Source organism: Typopeltis vanoorti, chromosome 10 (assembly GCF_054136105.1).
Source record: "Typopeltis vanoorti isolate ZY-2024b chromosome 10, IOZ_Tvanoo_1.0, whole genome shotgun sequence".
Classification (NCBI taxonomy): Eukaryota; Metazoa; Arthropoda; class Arachnida; order Uropygi; family Thelyphonidae; genus Typopeltis; species Typopeltis vanoorti.
In genome coordinates, this window is record NC_143558.1 from 110,167,119 (window position 1) to 110,182,060 (window position 14,942).

A 14,942-nucleotide genomic window follows, 5' to 3' on the forward strand; every position below is an offset into this window, starting at 1 on the left:
ACACACATGTAAACGCGACAGTGAGTGAGTGAAACAATATAATTGCAAAAGACAAATGATCTAAAGTCTTATTTTTGGTGCCCTCTAATGGAAAAAAAAAAAAAAAAAATGCAGCAGTTATCCAGGAGTTTTTCTTAGGATAACTGTCTCCCAAATTTTTGGCAAATTAATGCAACCATATTTGTTAAGGTTGGGAGAATTCTTCAAAGCCATTGCCGACTCAAAAAAATAATCTTTCAGATCTATAACGACTCCTAAATAGCACATTCGTTTTCCTCCATCTAATCCTGTGTGAAGGAGTGTCCCAAGCGTGGTCTGCCAGTCCCGACTTGCCATAGTAATAGTAGCGAATGTATCTTTCATGTTCTTACAGGCGGATGTTCACTGATCTTCCTGTTTGCTCATAATAGGCCAAGTCACAGTCACATGGAACTTCATACACTCCTGGGTGTGCTGATGGGTGAAGTTTATCCTTAGGGGAGCGGATCAGAGTTGCCAGCTTGACATGAGGTTTGAAGGTGGTGTGAAGGCCATGTTTCAACAATACTTTGGCTATTTTTTCTGATGTACCTCTGATATAGGGAATAGAAATGGTCATGTTGTATTCTTGTGTATTAGGGGAGGGCAGAGTAATGGGCCTATGTAGTATTTTATCTATTTTGTAGGGATTGTAGCTGTTGGCTAAGAACGTATGGCGCAGGTACTGGAGTTCAGTGGTCAGAGCTGTAACATTAGAACAACTGGCTCTGGCTCTGTGTGTAAGTGTGTTTAAAATGCCGTATTGTTGGACTGGATGATGATGTGATTGTTTATGTAGGTATCTTCCTGTGTGTGTAGGCTTCCTGTAAATAGAAAAAAGATAGTGATCCATCTGAAAGGCGGGTGACTAATGTGTCAAGAAATGGTAAACCGTTATTTGATTCTTTTTCTACTGTGAAGTGAATTTTGGGGTGTTGGCTGTTTAGGTAGGTGACAAAAGCATCCAAAGTGTCTTGTCCATGGGACCAAATATCAAAAACATCATCTACATAGCGCAACCACACTTGTGGCTTGTATGTAGCTGTGGTAAGTACTTTGTTTTCAAAGTGTTCCATGTAAAAATTTGCTAACGGGGGAGGGGGGAACCCATAGCAGTACCATTAATCTGTTTGTAGAATTCCCCCCCATGTAAAGTAACCTGCATTCATGGTAAATTGAAATAATTCAAAAATATCTGGGGGAAATTTAGACTTGATTAAATCAAGAGTGTCTATAAGTGGTACATTGGTAAATAGGGAGGTGACATCTAAACTAACCATTATGTTTGAATTTTTTAGGATTAGATTTTTAACCAGTGTTTTGAAATGGATTGAATTTTTTTACAAAAGTAGAGGAGTTGCCAGTAAGAGAGGCAAGCGACTTAGATAAATGCCGGGCCAGTTTATATGTGGGACTATCTATGCTATCAACTATGGGGCACAGTGGAATATTAGTTTTGTGGATTTTTGGTAATCCATAAATACGGGGTTTTTAACATGAATTGGTTTTATTGTCCTGATGATTTCTTTGGGCCACGATGTCACTTTTTTCAGTAATTTTCGGACTTTTTTTTCTTTTGCGACATCGTAGGGTCTCGATGTATAATTTGATACGTGGAACTGTCCACAAAAATCCACAAAAACTAATATTCCCCTATGTAAAGTGGGACCTCTGGTGATAAGCGTTTATCAAATCTTAGGAAGCTTAATGCAATCATATTTGTTGAGATTTGGTTGATTCCCGAGAGCTGATGCTGATTCTAAGAATAGTCTCTCTTTTTTGAATTTGCTGTGGTGGAGCATGGTGGTTTTTTTACATGAGATCCTGCGGGTTGTATCCAAGACATGGTCAGCCAAGCCTGACTAACCATAGTTGTGTTTGCAGATGTAGGACTTATGTTCCTCCAGGCAGATAGTGGCTGATCTGCCTGTCTGTCCACAGTATGCCAGTTTACATGAACAGGGTACTTTATAGACTTCAGGTACTGAGAGAGGAGGGAGCTGATCTTTTATAGAGCAGATAAGGGTAGCAAGTTTGCAGTGGGGCTTAAATGCTATGTGTGGGTTGTACTTTTTTAAAATTTTGGCTATTTTTTCGGATGTGCTACGGATGTAGGGTATGGTGATGGCATTTCTAAACTCTTTTTGAAGAGATGACTGAGGAGAGGGGGGGGAGGACCCGATTATTTTTTTAATACTGTGATCACTGTAGCCATCGTTGTAAGGGCAGTTCCACTGGAACAAGCTCAGTTGTAAGGGCATTTCCACTGGAACAAGCTCAGTTGTAAGGGCAGTTCCACTGGAACAAAGATTGTGGACTCTCTTGGTAAGAGTTTTAATAATGCCATATTGTTGAGCAGGGTGGTGGCAGGAGAGTTTGTGAATGTATCTGCCTGTGTGTGTGGATTTTCTATGTACGGTGAAGGAAAGTGTACCGTTAGGAAGCCATGTAAAGGAAGGGTAAACAATTGTTCTTTTCCTTTTCCATTAAACTGGATTCTTGGATGTAGGCTATTGAGGTAACTGAGGAAAGACTAATGCGCCTGGGCCACGAGGCCAAAGAGAGAACACATCGTCTACATATCTTAGCCAGATAGAAGGTTTGAGAGGGGCTGAGTCTATGGCTCGTTTTTCAAATTCTTCCATATAAAAATTGGTGAGAGGGGAGAAACTTAACACCGAACTTTGGTCTATTCTCTCTGGCATCTCGGAAGCTTCGGCACAGAAAGAATTTCAAAAAATTAAAAATAAACATATCAAGAAATTTAACAACCTGGTGAAAGCCAAACCTCAACCGCAAATTCAACCACTCCAGACAGTAGTGAACTTATCGTCCAAAAGGCTCAACGACGATGCCGTCAGTGCCCTAAGCCTCGGCCACAGTTTCGTGGTCACTCCAAAAGAATTGCCAGTGCTTGATGTGATGTACAGTGTAGAACGCGGTATCTGTCGCTTAGCGCCGGAGTTAGCAAATAACATCAGACTTGGCGTCGCCAACATCCTCACCCAGTCTCCGCTTCCAAAAAGTAATTTATCGTCTGCCGAATGCACTGCTCTCGTGAAATTACGAAAAGAAAAAAGTATCATCACTAGAGTAGATAAGGGTAATGCCACTGTTGTTCTTAATACCACTGAATACAATCGGAAAATGGGGATTATCCTCCGAGATCGCTCTACCTACACCCTGCTAGAACACGACCCCACAAAAACACAAGTTAAAAAATTAAAAAATTTACTGAAAAGTGTCTTCCTGGCCCCAGGAAATCACAAAAAAACTCAAACCTTTCCGTTCCCATCCCCCCCCCACTAATATACGGTTTACCAAAAATCCATAAGCCTAATTCCCCACTAAGACCTATAGTAGATGCCACTAATGCAGCTTGCTACAAGCTGTCAGAACAGCTGGCCAGCTCTCTGACCCCCCCCCCCTCACTGGACTTTCCACATCCTATATAAAAAAACTCTACCTTTGACATCTCATTGTTTACCAATATTCCCTTAATTGATACTTTAACACTCTTAAAAAACGTTTTTCCTTCTGCCATCTTAGATATCTTTTCCTTTGCCATCAATTCTGGTTATTTTTCTTGGAAGAACAAAATATACAAGCAGATAGAGGGAACTGCCATGGGTTCCCCCCTTTCACACCCTCTTGCCAATTTTTATATAGAAGAATTTGAAAAACGAGACATAGACTCAGCCCCTCTCAAACCTTCTATCTGGCTAAGATATGTAGACGATGTGTTCTCTATTTGGCATCATGACCCAGATGCATTAGACTCTTTCCTCAGTCACTTCAATAGCCTACATCCAAGAATCCAGTTTACAATGGAAAAGAACAATTGTTTACCCTTCCTAGACACCTTAATTACACGGCTTCCCAATGGTACACTTTCCTTCACTGTATATAGAAAACCCACACACACACAGGCAGATACATTCACAAACTCTCCCACCACCACCCTGTTCAACAATATGGCATTATTAAAACTCTTACCAAGAGAGCCCACAATCTTTGTTCCAGTAGAACCGCCCTTACAACTGAGCTTGACCACATACACAACACTTTCCTCTCCAATGGCTACAGTGATCATAGTATTAAAAAAATAATCGGGTCCTCCCCCCCTCTCCTCAGTCATCTCTTCAGAAAGAGTTTAGAAATGCCATCACCATACCCTACATCCGAAAAAAATAGCCAAGATTTTAAAAAAGTACAACCCACACATAGCATTTAAGCCCCACCGCAAACTTGCTACCCTTATCCGCTCTACGAAAGATCAGCTCCCTCCTCTCTCAGTACCTGAAGTCTATAAAGTGTAAACTTTATAGACTTCAGGACTAATACTTTGGACAGACAGGCAGATCAGCTACTATCTGCCTGGAGGAAAATAAGTCCTACATCTGCAAACACAACTATGGTCAGTCGGGCTTGGCTGACCATGTCTTGGATACAACCCACAGGATCTCATGGGGAAAAACCACCATGCTCCACCACAGCAAATTCAAAAAAGAGAGACTATTCTTAGAATCAGCAGCAACTCTCAGGAATCAACCAAATCTCAACAAATATGGTTGCATTAAGCTTCCTGAGATTTGGGAAACGCTTATCACCAGAGGTCCCACTTTACATTCCGGGCCACCTACAACCGCCCTTAGAGGGTGCTCTACCTAGATAGGACTTTAGTGTCACCCACGTGGGTGGGCTTAGTATTGTGTGTTATTTGTTTTTGATGTTACATTATTTTTTTTTGTAATCCCTGAAGATGTCTCATTTACTGAGACGAAATATATAGGAAGTATTAAATTGTTTTAATCCTTTCTGAGTGCTGTATACAATCCATTAAGCCTTTAATATAATGTACTCACAGCAGTTAAGCCTCTACACACGAACCTTGGAGATTCAGTGGCAAGCTATGACGAAAACAGTAATTGATTCAGCTAGAGAGGTATGTGGTGAGGTTGTCTGCAAGGATAGAAAAAATCAGAACTCCATGGTAGACATGGGAAGCTGAAGAGGCAGTGAAGGAAAAGAAGAAAGCATATCAAAAGTTCCTGGCAAGTCAGCTTGTGCTCTTACAGAATACAGAGACAATGTAAGAAAGCTAAACAAAAGTCATGGGAAGACTTTGGTAAGAACATAGAAAATAAATATCAGAAGGGTGGCAAAATATTATGGAAGCTGGTAAAAAGCTCAGAAATGGAAGAAAGAGTGCTGTAAAAGGAATTAGAGATGATAAAGGTAACATAAAAACTGGAGAAAAAGATATCCTTAATGTATGGAGTAATTACTTTGAAAAATTGCTCAATGAAACAAAAAGCACTGTGATAAAAAACACTCAGCAAGCATGCAATCAGGAACATATCCATACTTGAAGTAGAAAAAGCTGTCAAAACCTGAAATGTGGAAAGGCAGCAGGAGTAGATGATATTCGACCAGAAATGCTCAAGTATGAAGATATAAAATTCTTGCAGTAGCTGCACTGCATCGTTCAGAAGACCTGGACAGAGCGACGAATTCCAGATGATTGGAGTAGAGCTCTCATAGTATCCATATCTTCTTCTCCCATAATCTTAAATGAACTGTTGGGTCATTCATGGCTGGTAGGTGATATTCTTTGTTAGCCCCTCCAATCATCTCTGTCTCTTGTTCTTGATGTCAGTTGAGAAAGGCAGGAATTTGTCCATTTTTTGATGTTATCAGTCCATTTTAATCGAGGTCAGCCCCTAACCCTTGGTCCCAGAACGATTCCTTCTAGTGCTTGCTTTGGAATGCCATTAGCCCTCTCTACATGTTCAAACCATTTCATCTGTCTTCTGATGACTGTCAGAATATTTTCCCTTTTTTCCCAGTCTATTGAATCAATCAGTTTTCGGACATTTTCATTGGTTTCGTGAGCAGTATAGGGAATTTTCAAAAGTCTTCTGTAAGTTTTCATTTCAAAAGACAGGCGTCTCCTCTCACCTCTCATCTTCCCTCAATAAAGTCCAGGCCTCACAATCATACAAGAGGACAGAATTCACCAAGGTATGAATTAGTCTTAGTCTGGCTGATTGCTATTCTGTTATCTCCCCACAATGGTTTTATCTTCTGTAGGGCCATGGTTGCCTTAGCAATTAGGTATTTAATGTCGGTTTTTGAATGACCAGCTTGACGTGCTTCCTAGATAAGTGAATTTGTTTATTGCCAATTTGTATCTTTAAGAATTCAATGTCTGATTTTGAGGTTATCATTGTTTATGTATAATCCATATTTTTTTAATGTTCCAAAAATGCAGCTTATTATCTCTTGTAATTCTTCTTCACTTTCTGGCAGAAGAATATTGTCTACAAAATGCAAGTTATTTATTCTTAGTCTGCCAACTACTATTCCAGTGTCATATTCATGAAGAGCTTCATCTATGACATATTCCAGAAAACAATTAAAAAGAGGAGACAAGATGCATCCCTGTCTTACTCCCCGTTCTGCCTGGAATGGTTCACTGCTGTAATTTTTAATTTCAATTCTCGTATCAGATGAGGAATAAAGAGATTTAATTATCCTAATGATTTTGTTGTCGATACCATAATGTTCTAAAATTTTCCATAATGCTTCGTGCCATATTGAGTCAAAAGCTTTTTGAAGGTCTAAAAAGTTGTGACAGATCATTTTGTTATGTTCTATGTATTGTTCGCCTAGTATGTGTATTGTAAAAATATGGTCGATTGTACTTCTGGACTTCCGGAAACCTGCTTGTTCATCTGATAGTCTGCTTTCTATTTTCTTTTCGATTCTTGACAATAGTATTTTTAACAGGATTTTGCTTGGATGACTAATAAGGCTTATTGTTCTATAGTTGCTACATTTATTGATGTTTTCCTTTTTAGGAATAGGTACAAGGACAGAAGTCTGCCAATCAGAAGGCCAAGTCTCTGTGTTCCATATGTCCTGGAATAAATTTAGCAAGGTGTCTATGATGATGATGTCACCTCCTTTGCATATCAGTTCCATTGTGACACCATCAATTCCCAGTGATTTTCCTATTTTTGAGGAGCTAACTGCTGCAATGACTTCTTTTAATATCGGGTAATCTCCTTCCTCCAAACCTCCTGGCAAAATTCCGTCCAAAATATCGTCAGTTAGTTGAGGGTCCTTTTGAAAAAGCTTGGTTGCATAACAGTATCTATATATAAAAAAGGGAAATAAAACTGAATTGATAATTGTGGGAATATAACATAGATATGTATTTAAGTTTTGTAGACCTGCAAAAGGCATATGACAAGGTGCCAAGAGAGAAGCTATTCAAAATGCTACAGTTATATAGTGTCAATGGGACAATGTATCAAGCAATACTTAGTCTTTATTTGAGTTGTAAGTCAGCAGTTAGAATTAAAGGAAGTACAGGAAGATGTTTGATGTTAAATATGGTGTCATACAAGGATGTATATGAAAGAAACAGTATTACACCTGATATCAAAATTGGAAATGTTAATCTCAGCTCTTTACTTTATGCAAATGATGTTATACTTTTAAATAAATCCAGTACAAGTCTGCAAGATACCCTGACTAAATTGAATAACTGTTGTAATAAATTTGGTATGAAAATAAGCAATAATAAGACAATGAAAATAGGCAGAAACATTGAAAATGTCAACTGTGTTGTGAATGGAGAACCTGTGAAACAAGTGAAACATTTCAGCTACTTAGGCACGATTTTTAGTGAAGATGGTAAATTAAATATAGAAATAGACAACAGAATCAGCAAAGCTGGTATGGTAGGAAGTCAATTGAATAAATTCATATGGAATAAGAGAGAAATTAGTCGGCACATTAAATTAGCTGTATACAAGACAGTGTTCAAACCAGTTTTAACTTATGGATCTGAGAGTTGGGTCAGAAGTAAAACACTTGACCAAAGACTAGAGATCGCTGTTGGATCCTACTTTGTCTTAATCTATACTTTGGATCCGACATGTTATTTACTATGATGTTCTTAAACAAAATAGAAGGTTGCTAGTTTATTTCTTATTCAAATATAAAGAAAATTTATATTTAAAGACTGCACCACTTTATATCTGAATTAGTTCAAGAATTGAAGATAAACCAATTCACAACTATATCTCCTTTTAGGTGTTAATATTATATATACTGGCCGAGTATATTTAACTTATTTATCACTCCCGCTTCGGTTCAAATATTTTATGAATGGTGCAGTAAAAGAGATTCAGGCAAAATACAACTTTTGATTAACAAAAACAAACATTTAATTTTAAAATCACAAATTTTACACTTAACTTCAAATCACTAATTAAGTTATTAGAAACACTTCAGCTTTCCTGACAATACAGTCATACAATGGTAATTCTGTTATCTCTATTACAGTTTTCTCACAGTTCCTTAAGTTCCAAATACAATAAAATTGCAGTAACACCTCTTCACAACAAACACTTTTAAATTTACACTTCAGTAATCTTTGCAATAGTTACTGTTAGTATAAGGAAAATCTAGGATGAAACTCGCACACACTTCTCTGTATAGAAATATTAATGGTTGGAATAATCTTACCGATAACTGTAAACACTTAAACAGTATACGGCACTCATTAAAATAATTCTTCTAAGCAATAACCGAATTAATCGGTCACTATACACTTAAACGTTCTTGCATAAAATACTACTGATCTCTTATGAATTAAGGCAATACACAATAATTCCTTAACTTGAAGTTTTATATGCACAGTTGTTCACTCTTCCGGCACTCAATTAATTCTTAGACACTATAATTCTAAACACAGCTATCAGTAAACTTCAACTTTACAGCTCTACTATTCTCTAGTAACTCCATGCTTTATTTCAAGATTCTGTGTGTCCTTGACAGGTCGGACCTGAAATTAAATCTCAACTCAAATAACGCTAGTCTATTTAGTAGTCACTCAGCCGTCTTTCATAGCTATAATTGTTATTCTACAACTTATTAGCTAACCGCCTCTCTACTAGTAGACTTTATTTAGCTGCTTGAGTGACTTGCCGACTCGCTATTATCGCACTGTGATTCCCGAATGCTCCGATTCCAACCTAATGCCAATCCTCTCCTTTCTCTCTCTAATCTATCTCTTAATTCCTCAATAATTTCAGCGTTCATCGCTTATATATCTCCATTCTTCCCGCCAAAATTTTTCTCGTGAATTCTTTGACTAAAACTCTTTTCAACAAACCTTCTCTTCAGGTGGTGTTCCAAAAACGTGCTCGCTCACTTACATACGTTTCCATGACAACCAAACAAAATATAATAAAATTGAGGTATTGCATAATGCTAAACTTCTACAAATAGGAATAAATAAAGAATATTTATATTTCAATTAATGCACAGTTAAATTATCAAATACAAGTTCTTATAATATTAACATAGTAATAATTAAAATAGCTTAATAATATTTAATACAGTCTTATCACTATTAATACATATATTTGATTAAATAATTAGATATTAGACAAAATTAAAGTAGTTATATGAATATTAAATTGTAAAATAAGTTTACATTAAATAATATTTACAAGTCTAGCCTTTGTGATGGAAGATCAAGTTGGATTCTGAAGCAAATAATAATTACTCTAATCTCTACATAATCAGAATCCAACACTGCAGATATGAAAGTGTCCTGAGAAAGATTAGAGGATGAATAGATGGCATCAATGGCAATATTAAAAACGAGGATATTTGGAAAGAACTTGACATTGTTAGCATCCAGGAATGTGCTAGCAAAGCTAATCTCAGGTGGTACAGAAATTAAACAGAATGGGAGAGGAAAGATTTGCAAAACAAGTGGTCTCTGCCAGTTTGGCAGGAAAAAGACTCAGGGGAAGACCAAGATGTAGGTGGATTGATAGTAAAAAGTGCCTTAGAAGACAGAAATATAAGATCTGATAATGTTGAGATGTTAATGTCAGCTCTTTACTTTATGCGGACAATGTTATACTTTTTAATAAATCCGCTGCAAGATTCCCTGACTAAATTGAATAACTGTTGTGATAGATATGGTATGAAGGTCAGCATTAAAAAGACAAAGACAATGAAAATAGGTAGAATTGTTAAAAATGTCAACTGTGTTGTGAACGGGAAACCTGTGGAACAAGTAAAACATTTCAGCTACTTAGGCACGATTTCAGTGAAGATGGCAAATTAAATATGGAAATAGACGACAGAATCAACAAAGGTGGTATGGTAGGCTGTCAATTGAGTAAATTCATAGAATAAGAGAGAAATTAGTGTGAACACTAAATTAGCTGTATACAAGACAGTGTTCAAACCAGTTTTAACTTTTGAATCTGAGAGCTGGATCAGAAGAACACTTGACCAAAGACTAGAGACCGCAGTTATGGGAATCCTGAGAAAGATTAGAGGCATGAACAGATGGCTTCAATGGCAATATATATTAAAAACGAGAATATTAGGAAAGAACTTGACATTGTCAGCATCCAGGAATGCGTTAGCAGAGCTAATCTCAGGTGGTATGGTCACTTAATCAGAATGGGCGAGGAAAGATTAGCAAAACAAGTGTTCTCTGCCAGGTTTGCAGGAAAACAACCTAGAGGAAGACCAAGATATAATATAGGTGGATTGATACGGTACAAAGTGCCTTAGACGATAGAAATATGAGATCTGATAATGTTGGAGTCTTGACAACAGACTGATTTGGAGGAAAATTGTAGATAGGAAGTTAGTAATGATGTAAATTTTTCATGTAGTACTATCATATCCTGTACATCCCTTGAGGGTACATGTCAGGAATTTGATGATGAAGTCTTCACAGATAACAGATTGATTTGGAGGAAAATTGTTGATAGGAAGTTATTAATGAAGTAAGTTCTTCATGTATTGCTATCATAATATCCTGTCACACCCCTTGAAGGTATGACAGGAATTTGATAATGATGGTATTATGTGTATCCAGTAGGTTGCTGTGGGGCAGAATGAATTCCATATCATGCTGTAATCTCCAGACATCATGTTTGTATTTATGATAGGCTCAATTAAAAAACAAACAAACAAACAATCTTATGAGGAGAGAGAGAGAGGGAGAGTCTTGTTGCCAAATATAAATGATTGACGAAATTATAGACAGCACCTATTGTATTGGTCGCTTAGCAAGTGACTGTGGGAAAGAAGCAAGTCCATTAGAAGAATAATATATGATCAAGTGATTCATGCGAGTCTGGCATGAATTACATATTTGTTGGTGGAGTGCTAAGAGAGCAAATCAACCGGATATGCTAATATTTTGTTACAGATGACCATATAATGCTTTTCACATAAAATCTCGAAGGTTTCATTTTTGTGTACAGACAATTCATCACAGAGACTATTCATCGTGGAGAAATTAATCACATGAAAATTCATCGCGGATATATGTGAAAAAAAATGTAAGCAAACAAAGTTTATGCCTGAAAATATATTTTCAGGTGCAGACTTTGTTTGCTTACACTTGGATAAAGGATTAAACTAAATTTATTATAGTCTAACCAAGTGCAAAATAAACTTCCACCATCCTTCTAAATCCAGAGTAATTCAATAATAAGGTGGGACACCTATTGGCAATTTGTATAGGTAAATATGACCTCTCCTATTGCTTCTGCCTCTCACTGACGAGACCCCAATAAAGGTCGAAACCGGTCTGGGTAGTGGCCCTTCCCTTAATGCATAGCAGTATACATGTCTGCAAGGAGATGTGCTTTGCATTATGGGAGATACTGAGACAAGGAGTAATGAGAGCTTGGTCCACCTTTGCTTGGAGTTGCCTGGTGTTGCATCACCTTACCTCAGTCCTGAATATATTTTCAGGTGCAAACTTTGTTTGCTTACACTTGGATTAAGGATTAACCTAAATTTATTAGTCTAACCAAGTGCAAAAAAGGTGCTTAAGGGTCAAAGCTGTATAACTGAGAGGAGACCTCCACATAGCCTTTAAAGGAATGCGGAGAACCGACCAGGGCTTCTGACCTAATGTCCAATCCTCACCTTCTCGTGGTGCACCCTGTTGGGTATCTACTTTGATACTGAACGAACGAGGATGGGCTGGCAATTTGGGATTTAGCCGACCAAATTGTATTCTTATTGGTTAAACCAAAATAAAAAATGATGGTACAACATGACAAAATTTCATGCCGGCTGGGGCGTCGCCCGGTTAAACAAGGCCCCCGTTGTTTTCGCCAGGGAACCAGGGCGAACAGCGAAAAGTCAGCTACTGGAACAAATCTGAAAACAAACCCCAACTCAACATCACCAGAGTTAAAGATCGGTACTATCAACGTAAGAAGCCTGAATGGCAAAGAAATGGAGCTAGCTGAGGAATTAGATAAGTACCAGATCGACATAATAGGGGTGACTGAAACAAAAAAGACCAAAACTGGTGAGATCTTTCTGAGCAATAAATACGAAATGTTATATTCAGGCAATGACAATCAAGGAAAAGAAGGAGTAGCCATAGTATTCAACACAAAATACGAGGCTAATCTTCTTGAATGGCAGTCAGTCTCAAGTAGAGTAATGTGGGCAAATATGAGAATGGGGAACTGGACAATGAGACTTATTTGTGCCTATGGTCCCACAGAAGGTTCTACTAAGGTAGAAGTGGAGGAATTTTTTGAGGCTTTAGAAAAAGCAACTGACACAATGAAAAATGAAAAGTTGGTCCTTGTTGGGGATCTAAATAGTAGAGTAGGAAATGATTGTGAGACATACAAAAATATTTTGGGAAAATTTGGAGAAAAGAGCAAAGCTAATAATAATGGCAAATATCTGTTGGATTTCTGCTCAGGACACGGACTGGTTATTACTAACACCATGTTCCAACATAAAAATGTGCACAAATTCACATGGAGAGAAGAGGCTAGGAATAAGAAAAATCTCATTGACTATGTTATTGTTGATAGTGATGTTTTCTCCCTGGTGCAGGACACCAGAGTGTACAGAGGATTTGAAATTGGAAGTGATCACTATTTAGTCTTGAGCAGGATAAAATTGAATTTCATATTGAAAAGAATAACATATAAGAAAGTTTTAAAGCGAATAAAAGTTGAGCAGCTCTCAGATGTGAACTGTAGACTCAAATACAGAAATATTATTGAAAAGAAAATGAAAGAGTTTGAGAACAGGAATCAAACCTTGGAGATTCAGTGGCAAACTCTGAAGGAAACATTGATTGATTCTGCCAGAGAGGCATGTGGTGAGGTTGTGTGCAAGGATAAAAAAATCAGAACTCCCTGGTGGACACAGGAAGTTAAAGAGGCAGTGAAGGAAAAGAAGAAAGCATATAAAAAGTTCCTGGCAAATAAGTCGGCTGGTGCTCTTAAAGAATACAGAGACAAATGTAAGAAAGCTAAACCACTGTGTAAAACTAGCTAAACAAAAGTCATGGGAGGACTTTGGTAAGAACATAGAAAATAAATATCAAGAAGGTGGCAAGATATTCTGGAGGTTATTGAAGAAGCTCAAAAATGGAGGAAAGAGTGCTCTAAAAGGAATTAGAGATGATAAAGGCGATATGACTATAGGAGAAAAAGATATCCTTGAAGTATGGAGTAATTACTTTGAAAAACTGCTAAATGAAACAAGCAGTGATGACAGCACAGTGATAAAAAACACTGACCAGGCATGCAGTCAGGAATACATATCCATACTTGAAGTAGAAAAAGCCATCAAAGGCTTGAAATGTGGAAAGGCAGCAGGAGTAGATGATATTCGACCAGAAATGCTGAAGTATGGTGGTATAAGAGTTCTTACAGTGGCTACACTGCATAGTTCAGAAAGCCTGGACAGAGGGACGAATTCCCAATGATTGGAGTAGAGCTCTCATAGTACCCATATATAAAAAGGGAAATAAAACTGAATGTGAGAATTACAGAGGTATTTCCCTACTGAGTGTTCCTGGCAAGATCTATGCAAGTATACTTGAGAAACGGTTGAGAAGAATTGTGGAAGAAAAGCTTGGTGAAGAACAAGCTGGATTCAGGCCAAATAGAGGCTGTCAGGATCAGATCTTCACTTTACGACAAATAGTCTAGAAAGCATGGGAATATAACAAAGATCTGTATTTAAGTTTTGTCGATTTGGAAAAGGCATATGACAAGGTGCCAAGAGAGAAGCTATTCAATACGCTGCAGTTATATGGTGTCAATGGGGCATTATATCAAGCAATACTTAGTCTTTATTTGAGTTGTGAGTCAGCAGTTAGAATTGAAGGAAGTACAGGAAGATGGTTTAATGTTAAATCTGGTGTGAGACAAGGATGTACATTATCCCCTCTGTTATTCATTATCTATATGGATCACATTATGAAGGAATGTGGTATTAAACCTGATATCAAAATTGGAGATGTTAATGTCAGCTCTTTGCTTTATGCGGATGATGTTATACTTCTAAATAAATCCGCTACAAGTCTGCAAGATTCTCTGACTAAATTGAATAGCTGTTGTAATAGATATGGTATGAAGGTCAGCAATAAAAAGACAAAGACAATGAAAATAGGTAGAATCATTGAAAATGTCAACCGTGTTGTGAATGGAGAACCTGTGGAACAAGTAAAACATTTCAGCTACTTAGGCACAATTTTTACTGAAGATGGTAAACTAAATATAGAAATAGACAACAGAATCAGCAAAGCTGGTATGGTGGGAAGTCAATTGAATAAATTCATATGGAATAAGAGAGAAATTAGTCGGAACACCAAATTAGCTGTATACAAGACTGTGTTCAAACCAATTTTAACTTATGGATCTGAGAGCTGGGTCAGAAGTAAAACACTTGACCAAAGACTAGAGTCTGCAGATATGAGAGTCCTGAGAAAGATTAGAGGCGTGAACAGATGGCATCAATGGCAATATCATATTAAAAATGAGGATATTAGGAAAGAACTTGACATTGTCAGCCTCCAGGAATGCGTTAGCAGAGCT

General features: G+C 37.5%; 1 protein-coding gene and 1 long non-coding RNA gene across 3 annotated transcripts in view; one reads left to right on the top strand and one right to left on the bottom strand.

The window, feature by feature from the left end:
* LOC150102670 (uncharacterized) overlaps window positions 1-14,942 on the top strand; it is a 62,579-nt gene that overhangs the window by 41,472 nt on the left and 6,165 nt on the right. The gene's annotated exons all lie outside the window — the stretch shown is intronic.
* Window positions 1-14,942, bottom strand: part of LOC150102671 (uncharacterized) — a 125,229-nt gene that overhangs the window by 962 nt on the left and 109,325 nt on the right. The gene's annotated exons all lie outside the window — the stretch shown is intronic.